The sequence below is a fragment of the Lepidochelys olivacea genome (assembly GCF_965140295.1).
Source record: "Lepidochelys olivacea isolate rLepOli2 genome assembly, chromosome: 1".
Lineage (NCBI taxonomy): Eukaryota > Metazoa > Chordata > Testudines > Cheloniidae > Lepidochelys > Lepidochelys olivacea.
The window spans coordinates 99,763,135-99,780,235 of NC_140411.1; the positions used below are offsets into that span (position 1 = coordinate 99,763,135).

At 40.7% G+C, this 17,101-nt stretch overlaps 1 protein-coding gene across 11 annotated transcripts in view; it reads left to right on the top strand.

Moving 5' to 3' along the window:
* The window catches only part of MBNL2 (muscleblind like splicing regulator 2), a 363,485-nt gene that overhangs the window by 193,257 nt on the left and 153,127 nt on the right, over positions 1 to 17,101 (top strand). Inside the window, exon 1 of one of the 11 annotated variants that reach the window (XM_084631981.1) lies at positions 16,289 to 16,486. The exons of the other annotated variants lie outside the window; for them this stretch is intronic. The gene's annotated coding sequence lies outside the window, so the exon portion shown is untranslated. Of the gene's footprint in view, positions 1 to 16,288; positions 16,487 to 17,101 lie in introns of those variants that run through there. 11 annotated transcript variants of the gene reach the window in all.

Below are 17,101 nucleotides of genomic sequence, written 5' to 3' on the forward strand. Positions count from 1 at the left end.
GCAACTGTATGTTATTAGCTTGGGACTCTCTTCTAAATAATTTCTTCTTGTCTTGGATACGTTTGCAGCATTGTCTGTGACCAAGCTGTGAACTAGACATTTGATTTTTTTTTCACGGTGTGTTATAGCTTTTACTGCTACTTCTTGTAAGTATTCTGCTGTGTGTGCATTTCCTGATCTATCAATTGTGTCTGTAAGGAAGACATTCCCTTCTTCTGTTGTCGCACAAATACATACAGCAGGATCATTGTGAACATTGCTTCCCCCATCAAGACTCATGTTAACAATTTCATCTTCTAGACCTTTTGCACACTGCTCAGTTTCTCTTTCATACACTTTATCCAGCAGTTTGCCTGCGACATTTGCTCTGTTGTGTGGACTGTATCCTGGTCTTAATGACTGACCCATGTTAATGAAGTGTGGGTTCTCAATCATACGGAAAGGAGAGTTTGTTGCATAAACAAACCGGGCAATTTTTTCATCAATTACTTCTTTTTGTAATCTGCTGGTTCTTATCACAAACTTATTTATGGTGGTTTCTGGATGATGGAGATATTTTTTTTCTTTTTGCTACAGGTGATATACTGTGGCTATGTGACATACATGATGTGACTGAAACACTATCATTGGCAGATAACTCTGAAACTATAGAAGACGATGTGGATAGTCTTCAGAATCCTGTATGTTGAGGATGGAGTCTCCTAAACAAAATAAGTCAATGTAGTTATTTAATTATTATTACCATACTGCTCATTTAGTATTACTCATTGCATTCACTGGCACTCAGTACTACTTTAAAGGTGAAATTGTAAAAGGAAGATCTGCCTATTTCAGCTATTTATTTTTTACCACAACTGCATCTAAAATGATAGTACCATAGAGTAACAACTATATTTTTTGTGCAAACATGAGAATTCAAGAATAGTCCATAAGGCAGACAGTCTGTCCATAAGAAGTATGAAATAAAAAAGTTTACCAACCTGAACATCCTGCATGTTCAGACATGTTCCTTTCATCATCTTAAAAGCACCTTCCTCCTGAGAAGAAACACTTCTCATAATGTTGTTTCATTTGGGCAACCAGGCCTTACATTTCTTTGTTGCACTGTTTGCATTTTGCGCGCATGCGTGTCCTACCCACAGGTAGAGGAACTTGATTAAAATATTTCCAAACTGGGGCTCTTTTATGGCCTGCTGTCATTATAGGTTTTCCCTTCCAGTGAGAGAATGGTATGGTAGATCTCAAATCAATGAAGGCTACACTCAGAAAGACCTCAAGACTTCTGGAATATGCTGTTCAAACAGTTTCACTTTTGTTTCTACTGCCTGTCCCTCCCTTCTCACATTTATCTCCAGACTACTTCTCCTTGTCCAGATCTATTCCACCCCCAACACTCTTCTATTCACTGGACTTTTTGAAACTTTGCACTTTTAGAGAGAAGTAAGGGATTGACTCTGTGTACACAGATTTGCAGAGGGACAATAGGGTTGTCTGTTATTTCTCACCTCTACACATTTATTTATTTATTTTATTTATTTGAAAACATTTTTGCTGTTAAGCAAGTTATTGCTGGAGACACAAATCCACAGTTTGAGAACTGCAAAACTAAGCATCTCTGATGGTATCTTCTAGACTGAGCACTGAGTCCCATTGGGTAGATAGAAAGATTAACCTAAATAATCTATACAGAAGCTCCTGGAACCCTATAGGATTGGGTCCCTAATCCATGAACTGTTGGAACTCCTTTACAAAACTTCACTTAAACATTATATGATTATATTGTCTCATACTATAGAATTAGAATTTATAATCCCTATTCCTTGATAGTTTTAATTAAGATAGGTTTTTTCCTCTCAAAAAGCATTTTATCAAAGTCTGATTTAAATAAAAAAAAATCTGATTTTTTTTTTTAAATAATTGATTTGAATCCACCCGAGCCTCCCTGTCCACTTTCTGCTTAGTGCTGCACACTCAGCTGATGGGAGGAATTCATTTCTAAGACTCACCTTCATTGGAGGGGGAGAGTAAACAACAAAGTGTATTGTCCTCTTTCATGTTCCACTCTAGTACATCTGGTGTCAATGCGCCTTCCTTGTGGGGCAGCACATAACACCTTCTGTTGGAGATCAGCATTTCACAATAGTTAATGTCTCTTTCCTGCCTGGTGATTTGTAGTTACTGGGGCTCACAATGCAAATGCTCAAATATTACCTTATAATATGGGATACAGATGTTAGAAGTGAGATTAATGCATGCAGCAATTTACAAGTATTCCATAAAGTCTAAGCATTAAATGCATTCTTATAGTTAAAATAGGCATTAGAATTCTACAAAGACACAGATAAGGCAGATTGGTTCCAACTACATATTTGTCAGTGTTCAGTGGAGACACGAGGACCTTGGCATGAGCTGTCATGTGGTCTGCCAGCATCACATGTACAGTGTAATTTTATTTTAGGTTAGACATGTTCCCTCATTAACTGTCACCATGGCCTCATGCTTTATTACCTAGATTGTGTATATTAACTATTTCTAAGCCAGACCTCTCTGCTCACTGAGGAAAGTCTGTCAGTGCCTGTTAGAATCATAGAATATCAGGGTTGGAAGGGACCTCAGGAGGTCATCTAGTCCAACCCCCTGCTCAAAGCAGGACCAATCCCCAATTTCTGCCCCAGATCCGTAAATGGCCCTCTCAAGGACTGAACTCACAACCCTGCGTTTAGCAGGCCAATGCTCAAACCAAGACTGCTAGAATGTTTCAGAATCAAGAGACCTTGCAGCAGAATTTGGGTCCAAACTAACCTGCCTAGAAAAACTCAGAGCCTTGCACATAGGTACTAAATCTGTAAGGTATCTTATCAGAATAGAACCCCACTTAAATCTTTCTTCAAATGATTCCTATAACCCCATAATAATTTTTAATGCTCTTCTCTGAATTGTTTCCAGTTTGTTGATAGCTTTTTGATGCTGAAGTGCTCAGAAGATGTCAATGCAGTAGTCAATAACAGAGATTAAAATAGCTTAGAAGCTGTTTTTTTTCAACGCTGGTAGACCCCCAACTAGGCCTACTCTCCCCTGCCCCCAATATCTGTTTAAACTGTGCTTGTGCATGTATTTTTTCTAGAGTATATAAAAATAAAGCTTTTGCACTCTTCTTGTTAGCTACTTTTACAATACCTTTTTCACAAGAAACACCTAAGCATCACATACATGTGATCAAGATAAAGCTGTGAACTTTGTCTCTCCCAACTTTAGCAGCTTTTTGTTTGCTATGGTTCTTTGGTGTATGTGCACATGTAATCCTTCATCTTTCCTTATTGGAGAAAAGCTTTTGCAAAATGGTGAGTCTTGTAGTGTACTCTGAAAACTGTCATGCTTAGGCTCTGCCTTATTCACTTCAGTAGATTTTCCATGGTTGAGTGTTCCTGACCCAGCATGTCTTATTTGTGTCCTTCAGGAGCTTTACCTGTGGCAGCAGGATTGTCCCAGAGGAGTAGAGCTCAGTAGATAGGTGGTTTCTCGTGTAAACTGGTCCCAGCACATTGACTGGCTGGTACTAGAAGTGATTTAGGAGTTGGTTAAGAGTGCACAGCATCAGTGTGATATGTTCTTTAGAGCTTTTCAGCTAAGGAGGTGGGTGGTTGCATTCTAAACAAGTTAGATTTCCTGTGTAGCCTTCACTTTCATCCCAATACATTGGGTTACAATAGTTAGTGTCTTGATTAGCTTCTTGGTGTTGCTCTTCTCACTAGCAACACTTAATATTTGTTTTCAAGTTGAGCTAACAACTCTTTCTTGAGAGGTTTTCTCTGGTAAGCACTCTAATAACCTTGTGACTTTTCTGCTGAGATGATATCAAGGTTAGTATTTTCAGAATGTTCTTGTCAATGGCGTCTGTTGCATCTCAACTTTACTGTTCTGTATCAGTATCTTCTTGTATCACACTCATCACCATAGTATCTGAATGCCTTCCACTAGTGCATTAAACAACATGACTAACATCTGCCACATGTTTCTTCTCTCCTCCTTTTCCTAGGGGAGAAGTGTGTGCAGTGGAGTGTCTTGTTTTGGTAGGTATTTAAGAAAATAATAAAAACATGTATATGTTGCTGTGTATTTATATTAGAGAAGGCAAGGTCAAGAAAATGCACCTTGCACTTGGAGCAGAAGCTGGTGCGGTTTGTGATGGTCCTTAATTCCTGGGGTAGTCCTAGGCAGGGGGCTGTAATGAGGTAATGGTCTGTCAGTGTCCAAGGGAGGGGGTGGGTTTTAGTGTTCTCAGTATTGACATCTACACTGAAGATCTGGTCCAGGGTATGACCTGTTAAAGTCCCTGTATCTTACAACTATCAAAGTGCTTTTTTCTCAGAGGTAGCTATCAGGTTGCTAGAAGGGGATATCCAAATTAGTGGCCCCAGCGATTGATGAGGAATTCTATTTAATTAATTAAATTTATTTTTAGGGAGAGTGGAAGAAGCAGAAAATATAGAGGAGGTAGAGCATATGATGTAGGGAAGAAAAGAGTTAGGAAATAGAGCCCATCCATTTGGAGAACTCCGTTGATAGGGGTAAATCTCTCTTTTGTAATCCTAACATGGAATGAATGAATGAAGTATTGTATGAACTTTGACTCTAAGATATAATTTTTCATAATATACATTTGGTAGTGTGGAATTAAATTTTAGGCCACATCTACACTGCCACTTATGAAAAAAACCACCTCCCTCAGCGACATAAGTTTCACTGGCATGAGTGATAGTGTGCACAGTGCTATGTCAGCGGAACATAGCTACTGCCGCTTGTTGGGGGGTGGTCTCTTTCCTGTTGGCATAGAGACCTTACAGCGGGACCCCTGCATTGGTACAGTTATCTCACTGTAAGGTCTCTAGTATAGACATAGCCTTAGTGTATACTATGTATATTGTCACCACAGATTAGACTCTGGGGTGTAGCTGTCTCAGGTCTGCTGCTTGTACTGCTGACATATTATATACTTCCTTGGTCTTTGTAGCTTTTACTTTACTACTTTGGTGTAAAACGTTCCTGTTATTTATGCAGAGTCATCTCTTATCTATTGGTAGGCGTGTGCTTATGACAGTGTAGAATACCAGTGTTGCAAACCCAGCCAGCATGGGTATAAATAGCAGCATAGATGGTGAGGCGCTGCTTAGCTTAATAGTGCCCTAAATGCCAGAACCCTGGGGTATACTCCCTACTCTGCTCTCTACATACCCAGGCAGTTCTGCTCAGGTCTACACTGCTATTTTTAGCAATGTCCTGCTGCTGAAGCCCTTCCCTGCTGCAGTGAAAGGCTCTGGTGGGGGGAGCTGCCAGAGCCTTTCCTCACTGCCTCCCTCCCATCAAAGCCTTTCATTGCCACATGTAGCTACACACTACAATAAGGGGGGATGCAGCCTGCCTTTTGCTAAGGTGTGTTACTAACGTACCCAACATGCCACTGCAAGTGTAGACAAGGTATATATTTCCATCGACCTAAGGTGGTAACAGGAACAGATGAAGGTAGATGATTGTGCATGTGGCTATTACTCTGTAGAGTAATTACGCAAGAGATCATAGGTAATTTAATATATGAAAGACGCTATACAAAGTACTCTGGTACTTCACAGCAATCAGTCAAGCAAGCTAAATCAAAAGGGCATTTTTTTGGGATGAGAATTAGTTTGGTGCAAAACCAAACAATAGTGATTTATTTAAATGCATATAAAACTAGCATGACAGAAAAATTTGCTTAAGTGTACCCAAACTGGTAAACTGCCCCGAGCAGCCTGTTAACCAGATGTCTCTTTGCTGGTTAGAAGTCCTAGCTTTCTCCTACCCTTACCTCTGAGAAAGAAAGAAAACCTTGTATTTAAATACCCTATGCCTGTCCTCCCTGCTAAGATAACCTGTTAATCACCTTGGGTTCTCCCATCTCGTAAGTACAGGCTGCCAGTCACTGTAAAGGCCCAGGAGTCCACCCCTCCATATCTCACTTTCAAAAAAACAAAACTAGCCAGTTGACTCTCATTTTCTGTTACGTGATAGCTGTTCCCTCTGCTGATAGAACAAACCAGGGAGGCTTGCTGGCTGTGTCCAGTGTACATCCCTGAGCACCTAACCTGGGTGCAACACAGCAGGCCCAGACTGATATGTTCAGTGGCAGTTTATAAGAACATAGTGCCTACCTGCAGAAATGACACACACCAATATGTATCTGTATAAATTTTATATTTTAAATCTACATCCCAAGAGTGCATGAAAACAATAGAATAGTTTTTAAAATGAGTTGAATCAGTTTGCTAAAGTGAGTCAATATTTTTCTTACTAAATGAAGGAGGAAATTTTAAAATATGGTTGGTTAGGTGTCATCTTTTTTCTTTTTGGATTTGGAGCTGAATAAATACTTAGAAGAACTTGCTTTTAGATTTAATGGGTTATTCGATAATCGTCCACTAGACCTCTAGCCTAAGATTCATGCTGACTATTGACATTGCTTAAAGTTCATGCAGAATTTGCAGTGGATAAGAGGTGGACAGCTGAAGCCTCACAGAAGATACAAGCACATACATTCTTTTGAAGGTAAAACTAGGTAATGGAAATACTTCAGAATTAACACCCAATTTAGTAAAATGAAGGTAATTCATAACCTTGATTGCAGGCAAATCCTGCTCTTACTGCATAGCCTTGGGGGCCATCATGTGGAATCAACACGATTTTTGCTTCCCAAGATGTGGAGCTGGAATTGGGGAGCACATGCAGCAGAAACACATGCTCTGAAAACTAAAGCAATGTTATTGTGTACAGCTAAGGGGATTTTAGGGGTGGGAGCCAGCAGATCCTCCTATTAGATGGATTCATCAGATTTTTTTCTTCTTGTATCTGGTTTGAACAGAAGCAGAGAGCTGAGGCGAAGGTGGTCTTTCAGGAAGAACCTCTCACTATACATCTCTGTTGTTCAGTAGGGTAAAGATCCGGAATATGGACAGTTCACCCCTTTGCATTGTTTCCAGTTGTCCGTCTGTCGACCTGTCGTGGAACAGGGTAACACTCACAATAAGCTCAGATTCAGCTGAGGCAGCATCACGTTTATTCCGAGAACACAACACAGCACCTAATGGGTAAGGAGCAGCCTTTGTGTTGAGCAGACACTGAGTGGCACTAGCTGAGTTCTTACATAGCAGGTATGGAATGGCCTCTGGTGGGCAACACCCAATATGGGGTGAGCTATACCAGTTCAATTACAAACCCTGCACTGGCTGTGTGAGTTCCCTACAGGACCCAGGAAGACAACACTATGGGCTTCTCTATACGGGAGATTTAGTTTGCACTGAGTTGGGGCACTGCAGTTGGTACACAATATGTAGGCATGCTAAAAGGGTGTACACAGGAAAGCTGTACTCTTTCAGTTTGCATCATTGTGTACACACAGCAGGGGTTTGGTGTACACTAAGCATGCAGCATTTCAGGAGGGTATCCCCAAAATGCTTTACTTTGCCACTGAGCTATGTGCATTCTGGGTTTTTTCTCACTCCAGTTGTGGGATAAGGTGGTGGAGGCCAATGGATCTCTGGGATTTGGGGTCAAACTCCAAAAAATCCACTTTCTGTCCCATACTTCCTGCCTTTTTGGGTAGGCTAGTGCCATTTTTGAATTGCTGTCCTGGAGAAATAGATGACTTGGGCTGTTGTCATGCAGGTGTGTGCTGCCATGCAGAAGGTATTGTTTCACTGGATTATGAAGTTTGGTAATGCACATGAGATTTACTGCTTTTCATGGATGGAATTCCCAAATTGTATTGGGGCAATTGATGAGACACGTGTGTGCCTATCATTTTCCCCCACATTCGGCTTCGGAGTTTAGAACCTGAAAGAGGTATTTCTCCATGGTGCTCCAAGGCCTGGCTGACCACTGCGGCAGGTTTACAAACCTAAATGTAGGGTAGTTTGCAAAGGTCCACGATGCTAGGATCTTTCAGAACCCATGCTTGTTTACCTTAATGCATAATGGATAGTTTGCTCCCAGGATCACTATGGATATTAATGGTGTGGAGATTGCTCTGGTTATCTGGGGAGACCAATTTATCCTCTGCTTTTGTAGCTAATGAAGTAGTTTACAGGCCACATGGACAGACAGCAATAACGATTGTGTGCATAGTTGCAGAATGACAGTAGAGTGGGCATTTGGCCATCTGAAAGCAGGGCAGTGCTGTCTTATGGCTAGACATAAATTTATGGCAGAACAAAGTTTTCCTAGGGTTATATCTCTGTGTTGTATTTTTGCACAGTATTTGTGAGAGGAAGGAGGAGAGTCTTAACAATGGGTGGGAGGCTGAGGTGCAGAGACTTGCTTGGCAGTATGAGCAGCCGTCAAGGTTTCTGCCAGAAAGCATAAACCACTAGGCCAATTCTGTTAGGGGTGCCTTGTTCTTTCTTTTTCAGGCCCCAGGCTCAAATGTGGAAATGTATGTCCAGCACTTATCCCAGTTGGGGGGGGGCGGTGGTGCTGCGAGCAGTGTTGAATTGTGAGCATTGGAGTTGCTTTCATGGGTTGCAGAAGTAGCATGTTGTTGCACTGTGTATCTTGTGTCTGTGCTTTTGTACTTCTATAAAAACCTATGAGTTGTGAACATTTGTTTCTTGTTTCATGCCCTGCAGAGTCTTTGTGACTTTTTAATGTTTTTATTGCACAAGTTATGCCAGTACATAACAGCCAAAATAATACTTGGAAAACGTTACCAATTTTGCTTGTAGTGATTGTAACAACATGAAACACAGCTTTAACATGAAGAAGTCTGAAATTGAAATCAGAATGGTGGAAGGGGGCAGCACACAACAATGGGTGGGAGGCACACTCCTTTTCTCAGGTGAGTAAACGTCTTGCTTTTGCTGCTGCTTGTTTTTCTGGAGTTGAGAGTTGGGACTCAGTGCCAAGTACAGCTGTAGGGCTACAGCAGGGAACATCTTCTGGTGTTCCCAATACCCTGTATTATCCAGGGGCTTCAGAACATGGCTCAGTCCTTGTTGAGGGCACTGCATTGACTGAGGGCCTAAGAGCAGCATGTGTTCTAGCAGAACAGTGCGCCTGTGCATTGCCTCTAGTAATTACTTTTTTTATGCCTGTCTTTCTACAGGATATTTCCGGTTATGGCAGCGCTGTCCCAAGCCACTTAATTTCTGTCTCTGGATAGTTGCCCGTCTTTCTCCCACTCAGATTTCAAAAACACCATCCAGCTCTCTGTAGTTCTGTTTTTTTCTTTCTTTCTTTCTCTTTTTTTTTTTTTTTTTTTTGTGAGCCTGTAAGGAGAGCTCCAAACATCTCACTCTTAGACTTCTATTTCTTCCCCTTCAGGTTGGACAGCTGCTGATAAAGGCCCTGTCCTGGAGGGTGTTGCTGCTGGAGGTGCCTGGGGAGTAGAGAAAAAAGCAAGCAGTTTTTATTCATATTACAACTATATTCATAGACATAATCCTAGCATTTTTTTAGTGCTCTGTTTCTGAATTCCATTCCCTGAGTTCATCCCAGACTTGGGAAACCTCAGACGGTAAGTGACGTGTGCATGAGGGCAAGATTGAGATGTTCCTGGTTAGGGTCTCCAGTTAATTTATGGGGTCTGAGAGGTTAGTGGGGGCAGGATAGTAGTCCCCTCTGTATCTCTGTTAGACTGTCCTGACTCCTGATGACAGAGAGGCAGGTGACTAAGAGGCAGAGAATGGTCTTATTCAGAAAGGTAAAAAGCGCAGATCAGTGAGAGATGCTGTGAAGTTACCTAGATGGTTCCCCTGTAAAGCTGCAGGAGCAGGAGGAGTTGTGAGCTATGTCAAGGACAGTGCAGCTGTCCCACAGAATGTCCGGATTAAAGTTGAGCAATTTCTCAGCCTTATATTCTGTTTAATGTCCCCTGCAGACATGCAGAAAGTGCAGAGAAAATAGCCTGAGGTCCGTACTGATTATTTGAAACCTTTACTGCTCCCAGTCCTCCCCCCCCCACCCCCCCATGAAATGTGTAACCCGATGAAAAGCAATTAAGAGCTGCCTGGGTGTGCTACTCCTAACCTCAATGTCTTTTCCTGTACAAATCCATGAACCAGGTTGTTTGTGCCTGAGCAGGGAGCAGTAGCCTGAATGCCCACACCTAGGTATACCTCATGTAAGCTGTGAATACTTACTAAACTTTTTTCCTGTAACAGCTGTCTCAATAAACATTTGAATTTCTCACAACTAAATAGTATCATTATTAAATGTTCTGTGGGAAGGCAGCGGCGCGGAAGTAAAGGTTGTCTGTGCCTGCACCTTGCAAGTTTCGAGCATGTGAATAGAGTTAGGAGTGTGGGGGTGGGATGCAGCATTTGCCAGGAAGGAGCGATGTGGAGAGGGAGAAAGAAATTAATAGGTGGGAGTGGATGGGTTTGAAAACAGATAATGGATAGGGCTTCAGCACAAGATAGAAGCTGATTACCCGGCTGGCCCAGCCACCATTTTGAAATTGTGTTGCGGGAGGGGTTGGGGCAGTATGAAGGCAAACAGCATTGGGGGAGGAAGGGGGATGGAGACTTGGGAAGGTTTCCAGCTCGCATTTATCAGTTATGGCAGCGGCTGCGAGGCACCTGATACTGAAGTTAACACAGCAGTATAGCATAATAATAAATTGAAGATAGGTATGTGGATCTTCAGTATCCACATACCTATATAGGATCTTCCTCCTGTGCTCTGGGCTGGTTTTGGGGCTGGGAATTTGGCAGCTGTGAGTTCCGAAGAGAGCTTGGCTGTTCGGGGAGATCTCTTCACTGTCCCACTCGTCTGCAGGGGCCCTAGTGTCCTCGGTGGTGGAAGTGGCGGAGTACCACTGTCCACAAGGGTCCAGGGTTCTGTTGAGGTGTTCCAGCAAAAACTCCTGCCCAATTGTCCATAACATGGACTGGACACAAGCAGGCCACTAGGCTTTTTTGTTATCCATTATGGTTTTTTGGTCCGTTCACTCTTTATACTGCACTGATAGGCATCCTAGCTGTGACCCTTCTCAGGCATCAGCTTTGAGAACCCCACAAAATGTTTCTTATTGCGGTGGTTGGTCACAAGAGTTGCCTGCACAGTTGCTTGTTCTCAGATAGCAAGGAGATTCAGGATCTCACCATGGCTCCAGAAGACTGCTCGAGGCATGTTGTAAGACTGCTGGAGTAATAGCACTATAATGCTGTTATTCTGACATATTTGAATCCTGGAGCAAATGGGCCGATTCTGGTCCCATGCCAGTTTTTATACATCCGGTCAACTTGACCCTGGAGTAGTGGAGGCTACACAGATAAACAAGTCAGTCATGGACACCCACAAAAGCAGTGTAGGAAAGCAGTTGGAATACTGCCAAAGTCGTGAGGAAGAAGCATTATGTGCACATGAAAAGTAAGTGTGCACTAACTCAATTCACATCAAATTTAGTATAGTTTGAAAGAAGACTCCAGAATTTGCACCGAGTAGGGAGTTAGTGCACTTTAAGGGTTTGCATTGTGTGTATGCAGACATTTTCAATCCGCAGTAACTCAAATTAGTGTGGACTAAACTCTCTCTGTAGACAAGTGCTACATTGATTAATTTACATTCAGTTCACATTTGAAAGGTTTTCTTCACAACCTTACAGGCTACAAACATGGGGGTTTTTTGTTTATTTTTAAGAAAGTTTTGGTTGTGCATTATTTGTGTTAAGATTAGCACTCAGTCCTCAATCAGATTGTTCCTCATTGTGCAGAGTACTATACAAACATTGGGATAATGTGCCAGCTAATGAGGGAACTTTTGTACTTACTATTGGTAAATGCATTTGTCAAGCCCTGGCTCACTGACTTACTGTTTACATGGCTGTCTTAAGTAGTATTTGTACTTTTGTGTGATTCATTGTGAGTCATAAAACTGTGTTGCTGCATAATGTGCAACAGCTGAAGCTAGCTAAGAATTTTTGTTTCACATTTAATTAGATGGCATGGCACTAAAGGAAACAGGACTATAGTTGGAAGGCTCTGTTCTGAAATGGATAAAGAAATACAATTCATGTTTGTTCTCAGTTTTGATAAGTCTTGAGGATTGATTTTCAGACTGATGTTTTATTGAATTATAAACAGCATTTTCAGTTGTTTCAAAGAAAACAAGAATTGTTCTCCAAATCTCAGATCTTGTATAAATCTATTAATAGTCCCAACATTCATTATTTTAAAGGGTTTGTTATATATTATCTATCTTACATTAACTGCTTCAATAAGAAATTAGTTGGCCTGCAAAAATTCTCCTTTTACAATTAATTTTGTAGCAAACCAGAGAGTTGTTGAGCAGTTTGGAAGATAAGAGTGTGTGCGCAAATACAATGACTAAGTTTTAGTCAATTATGTTGAATATGCATTTCTATACTTAAAGGAACACTCACAGTTTAATAATCATGAGCAAGATTCTCAGCTGAAGTAAATGGACAAAAATCTATGTTTCAAAAATATGGGGCCAGATCCCAACCTGGTATAAATTGATAGTGGAACTATACCAATTTACATCAGCTAAGAATCTAATCCCATATTTTAAAAATATAGGTGTTCTTATCAACATTATTATAATTTCAGTTATTAAGTGAAACTTCAGAACACAAGTTTGTTTTTCACTGTGATGTCTCTTCACATTTTGCATTATCTTTCAGCATGGAGAATCTCTCATAATGGAAATAAAGTAGTCTGTTTCACTGGCTCTCCTGCAGGAAAAATATTGCCATGTTTGGATGATAAACACTGTAGAGGAAATCTTTTGTTAACAAGGAGACTTCAGCTGGAATTAAGAAAAAAAGTTGTATAAAACCTAAGTTTTTGTTCAAGTAAGATGTGACAGTATCTCTTCAATTAGATGGTCATTTCCCCCAGACCACTGTCTGACTTGGGACCTTATCTATATTAAAAAACTCTTCCTACATTTTTAAACTATTACTACTAGCAGTTCAACTGCTCCGGTGTTACAGTTAGCGCTTACATAAACAAGGACCTGGTGGCCACTGTGTTGTGCATACCTGCACAAATTAAACTTAGGTAACACTGGGTTTAAAATGCCAGCAGCAGCCTGGAGTCCTGTCTATGTCCACACTCCCACCATTGCTTCCAAGGATGAGATGCTCCTTTAGTAGTAGCAGTGGGGAAATTTTTGGAGGAAAAAGTCCCCTACTGACACCAAGTAGTCTTGGGCACTTAAAAGCCACTACGGAACATAGTAAAATGCATGGTCAGGTAGGCGTGCAATTGCCATAGTATATGCATGCAACATAGGTACCTAAAAACAAATTACTCTTAGCCCTAGATAATATTATATCAGGAGCTTTATAGTACCTTTTAACAGAAGTGTTACCAGAGAATAAGAGTGCAAAACAATTCCATATTTTATTAATGCCCCTGAGAGCTGTCAGAGGAACATATGTAACTCTTGATTTAAATTGAGGCCTGGTCTGCTTCTGTAACTTAGATCAACTTAGCTACATCATTCAGGGATGTGAATTACACCTCACAGAGACACAGTCAAGTCAACATGAGACCTGGTGTAAACACCACTAGATAGATGGAAGAATTTTTCCATTGACTTCCTTATTGCTTCTTGAAGGAGTGGATTTACTACAGTAAAGGAAAAGCCCCTCTCGCTGCTGTAGCAAGTGTCTACACTACAAGAGCTACAGTGGCACAGAGCCCCCTGCAGGATCTCAGTTCTTCCCCTCCATCTTTCTTTTCCCAGTCCTCAGTCTCCCTCTCCCCCACCCTGCCCATGGCTGCTTGGCCCACTTGACTCCTTCACTCCACCACATCTGCTTTGGCTCTTGTTCCCTCAGTATTCACAGGCACCTTCCTCCTTCACATTGCCTAGGCGTCAGCGGGAGAGTCAATGAGAGTACAGAAGAGTCTCTTCACCCTAGCCCTGAAGAGCAATTGCAGGGAAAGTTCTGAGCACCTGTATCCCCAGACTGGAACATGCTGAATTGAGCTATGGAGATGGCATGTGTGCAGTACAGTCGCATACAGGAGAAGGAGCATGCTCAGCATGGATGGAATCTTTGGAGATTTTAGCAGTGAAGCTCTGACCTGTGAAAACTGAATTTGTCCAAAGGTCTATAACTTGGCCAAATTTTGGGCAGGTGTTCATTGGAACAGCAAAAGATGCATCCTTGGTACAAAGGCCAGTTGCCTGCCAAATTTAAAGGTCCTTGTCCAGAGTATAGGGGTGCTAGACCTCAACAAAATGGCTATAAGGATTTTTTTAACATGGCAAAACATGTGTTCTCCTAAGCTTGTTCTTAGAAATAACTGACCCATTTTGGCTGAAACGTTTCAAAAAACAAACAAATGAAACCAAACAAATGAGGGGGAACCAACCCACTGCAACCTGAGGCGGATGCTCAGGATGGAGAAATTCAGCCCAACTGATTAAAGTTTGGCACTGTTACAAGAATCTGAAAACATGGTCATGTAATAGGCGATGCTGCTAGCTCCACCTATAACATAGGCTATCTCCAGTAACTCCACAAAATTGGTTAGTCTCTAAGGTGCCACAAGTACTCCTTTTCTTTTTGCGAATACAAACTAACATGGCTGTTACTCTGAAATCCACAAACTTGTTGGATTCAAATGGTTGCAGAGGTGGGTCTCAAGGAGGTACCTAGATGTGGAGAGAATATATGGCCTGTGAACCAGTTTGGGAAGGATGTGCTTGTTGCAGGGGTTATTGTGAAAGAACATGGGGAGATGCATATGGGAAAAGAGAATAAATAGGACTTTAAAGCTTTCATCTTTGATAGAATGTAGGGGCTGTTTCAGAAAAGAGGCCAGGGTGGACAGAGAGGAAAGGGAGCAGAGATATGCCAGAAGGCTGGGATAAGAAGCTTGGACTTGATGCACTGGTGGAGGGGAAGCCAGTGTAGGGATACAAAGGGAAGAAGGGGTGGAGTTGTGGTCAGATTGGTGGGCAAAGAAGATAGTCACAGCAGCTTTGATGGGCAAGGGTAGGGCAATTTGCATTTTATGGAGGGCAGAAAGGAGAAGATTGCAGTAATTAAGAGGAGAGGTGATGAGGCCTGAAGAAAGTTTTAACTGTAGGGATAGAAGAAGAATGGATTTTGGAAATGCTTCATTTCAGATATGCAAAACAGTCAATAATAAACAAAGGGGTCTTGGGTTGCAACTTTTAAATGAATGAGAGCTTTGTTTTTTGCCTTGTCTATTCATATATTTAGTCTTTTTATACAGTTTTAAATATATTTGGCTTAATGTATTTTTCTAAAATGGATACACTTTTGTTTATAGTGCAGCACTACTGTAGAGTTCTTATATTTTTACATGTTTAGCTTTTAATTGAATTGAAAGTTCATATTCCTAATTTTAAAACATAACCCTTCATTCACTGTCCTCTTTTGCTGCTGTTTTCTGTTGCAGTAGAACGTAATGGCATTCTAGCAGCATTTGTGTTTCAAAGTGAGGAAGCTGGTACATGATTTAGCACCTCTATTGCTTCATGTAGAAGGTCCAGCAATCAAAGTGTTAAAGTTTTGACTTAAGACGATTGCTATCTTATAAGAGTCTTTATAAATGACATGCGTGACCCTCACTACAAATGGACAGCACTTGCATTCTAATCAAACTGAACATAGTTCGGGGACTGCTGACCCTGGCCTTATGTCTGCCAAGTATATTAAAATGATAATATATTATTGATTGCATTTTTATTGTAAGTGTTCCATAACTGTACACAAAAGTCTGATATCTTGTGAAAGATACCATATATATCAGAAACAGTAAAGTTATACAGTATTGAGATGTAAACATATTTATGTTTCAGCACAGATGTTTTTTGGTTGTATTTTTTTTAAAAAAAACTTGAAGGCTAAATTATTTGGAATACAGTGCATGAATAAATCTCAATAACAAAACAGATGAATCATTGCTTCCCTTGTACAATTCTGTTTATTTTCTATAATACATTTTCGTGTTAATACAAGCTTTTTCAGACCATACCATAGCAAATGTTGACTGCAGGTATGATGGTGGTGGTTTGTTTCATATAGGTGTCACTTTATCTCCTTGGTAACACTGCTTTCCTGTGAGAGGGAAATTTCTTGTTCATCAGTATGGATGCATTGTTTTTACACTTTAGAAGTGCTGTGTTGCCTTGTCAATCATCCTATTACAACCAGTTTAAGACCAGTAGAACTGACGAACTTGTGTGTGATTGGGTACCATATGCTGGGAGGGATTTGCTAGAAGGAAGGGCTGCAGTCTTTCAGCAACAGAGTTCAGGCTGTGTCTTTGCTTCATCATCTGAGAGAAAATTCCCAGATAAGGCTTTCAGAGTACAAAAAAATAGGGTGATAATTATTGTACATGAAAACTACTCATCAGCATAGTGCAATGGAAAAGATGTGGCCGTTTGATCATATCATATACGTTTCCGTTCACATTGTAAATGTGTCGAATAGACAGAGCTAAACAAGGTAAGAGGATCATTGTCTTTTATTGAATGTTTAAAGAGTTTGCTGCAGTATGCTGCATACCATATGTGTTGCTTGGGGGAGTCAAGGAAACAAGGTTTCTCCAGGCATATATAGTTCTTGGAGGTGAAATGTGAATTTTATATGATCTTGTATGAGTGAATTAAATTTTAAAATGTAAATTGTTCTCTTGAGAAATAGAACACAAGTATATGTATGTTTCATTCAAAATAACACCATTTAAAAAAGGAAATGGGTTGGTATGTTTCAAAAAATACTGTTAGCCTAATTGGATTATTAGCTGGGTTTTCATCTGTTAGTGGTTGCTTGTTTTGATAAAAGCAATTGGTTAACCTAAAAATCAATAAAGTTTACAATACATATGTTTGAAGATTCAGATGGAATTGGAACATGTCTCTTCTAAGCAACTGCCAGTATAAGGTCTGAACTAAAAATATAATTGTCTGTAAGATTGGAAACAGCTTTACAATGAGATTGATACTTCATTCCACTATGACTTGTATAAAGGACTATAAGTATTTTTTCAATACACAGTGATTCCCTGTGTTCTTAAGGCAAGCTTCTAAAGAGTTTTAGATGATGTTGTTTAGTTGAACA